This window comes from Dipodomys merriami, unplaced genomic scaffold (assembly GCF_024711535.1).
Source record: "Dipodomys merriami isolate MVZ:Mamm:240054 unplaced genomic scaffold, mDipMer1.0.p SCAF_547, whole genome shotgun sequence".
Taxonomy (NCBI): Eukaryota; Metazoa; Chordata; class Mammalia; order Rodentia; family Heteromyidae; genus Dipodomys; species Dipodomys merriami.
The window spans coordinates 347,259-349,512 of NW_027206121.1; positions in this window are offsets into that span (position 1 = coordinate 347,259).

Sequence of the window (2,254 nt, forward strand, 5' to 3'; positions counted from 1 at the left end):
ATATTTCTAATTTGCTATTTAATTTTCCCTGTGAAAAAATAACATAGCCAGCTGCAAACATTTTATGTAAGACAAAAGCATACCTGCAGCATAATGGAATTCCAGATTGGAATTCTCATGACCCAGGCCTAATTTCTTGATGGAAATGTGCCATTACAGAAGCTGATATCATTTGATGATGTGGCTGTGGACTTCACCTGGAAGGAGTGGCAGTATCTGGATCCTGGTCAGAGGACCCTTCATAGAGAAGTGATGCTGGAGACCTATAGCAACCTAATATCCATGGGTGAGCAAAGGTCACTTTTATTTGGAAGGTCAAGTGCTTTTATTTTTGTAGACATTTGACTATGTTATTTAGGTATAAGATTCCTGTGCATTCCCAGGTAAAGAACTACTAGTATAAAATCCAGGCAAATTCAGGTCTGGGAGCTTGATGTTGTTTGCCTTTCACACTACTGCTTGAGCCACAACTCCATTTTGGATTTTGTTTTGGGGTATATTCTGTGTTTCTGTGCCCAGGTTGGTTTCAAGCCTGCCTCTTCTGATCTTACCTCCTAAATGTAGTGTTACAAGTGTAAGCCTTTGGACCATTACATTTTGTTAAAAAAAAAAAAAAGATTCCAGTCCATAGGAAGTGTCATTTCTTTCTAAGGGAAACTTCAACTCATTATATGTAACTCAAGAGCTAATTTTATTCTCATTCATTAAGAAGGCAAATTAGTTGTTGGACAAAAGTTCTAAACTATGATCCACTAACAGGAAACTGACTTCCCAGTCTTGGGGGTGATTATTATAGGTGGATCTACAGTCTAGATAGAATATACATTACTACTGTCAGTATTATCTGAAAATCAGTAGTTGAAAGTGTGAAAGTGTGTATTTGTAAGCCAAACCTGACATAGGTTGCATTGCTTCAAGCTTGGAATCCTAGATACTCTGTAGGCTGAAATCTGAAGATTTTGGTTTGAAGCCAGCAACTGTAGAAAAATGAACATGAGACTCTTATCTCCAATTAACCATTCAAAAACTAGAAATGTAGCCAAGACACAAACTAGTAGAATGCTAGATTTGAGCAAAAGAGCTGAGTTCAAGCCACACATTGGCAAAATAAACACAAAGCTGCGGGAAAGTACACCATGGAGCTGTTAAGAATTGAGAAACCATGGGCTGGGAAGGTGGCTCAGTGGTAGAGCGCTTGCCTTGCATGCTTGTGGCCCTGTGCTCGATTCCTCAGCCTGAAAAAAGCAGAAAAAAAAAAGCCAGAATTGCGGTTGTGGCTCAAGTGGTAAAATGCTAGCCTTGAGTTTAGGAGGTGTGATACAGCTCCCAGGCTCAGAGTTCAGGTCCCACAACCGATCCCTCCACCCAAAAATAGAACAATTGAGAAACCAGATTTAGGAGCAACCCAGTGAACAGGATGTGTGCAACATTACATTAATGATGACCCAGCAAGAGCAATAGTTCTCCACTGTTTCTTATTCACAGGGCACTGTGTGCCTAAACCTATATTGATTGTGAAGCTGGTGCAAGGTGCAGAACCATGGATGAGAGAAGACTCAGAAGAGAATTTCACAGGTGAGTTAAAGCATCTTGAATAGTGATGTTGGGTCCAGAGCCCAGTGGGTCTGTTTATCTTGAGCTCTACAGAGCAATAGTATTCCTAGTGCCCTGAGTCATGTATGGAAGAGAACTAGGTGATCCTTTGTCTCAAGGGATTGTCAATCCAGAATTCTCGTGGAGACAAACTGAATTTGATGTTCCAGTGTAGTTAATGTTAGCAATTCTTTTTGTCTGTAGAGAAGTCATTCATAGAGAGAAAAAGACAATAAGAAATATAGTAAGGAGATCTCATTTTATTTTAAACTAGTAGTGATACTAGCAAGTCTTCATGTCAGACATAAATAGAAAAGAAAATATATGGAGGAGGGAGAGAAGGGAATCCAAAGGTCAGGGAAAAGAAGGAAGAAGAGGAGACAAAAGAGTAGTAGAGAGAAGGGAAAAAGGTGAGAGGGAAAGGAGGAGAAGAAGACAGGAAAGGAAAAAAGCCTTATGGCATTAGATTTGACAGTAAATCCTTAAATCAGACACCAAACGTGACTCATGCAAAAAACAAACAAACAAACAAACAAAAGCCAGGCTCTGGTGGATCACACCTGTAAACCTAACTACTCAGGAGAGTCAGATCTCATGATCATGGTTCAAAGCCAGCCTGAGCAAGAAAACCTGTGAAACTCTTATCTCCAATGAAGCAGTT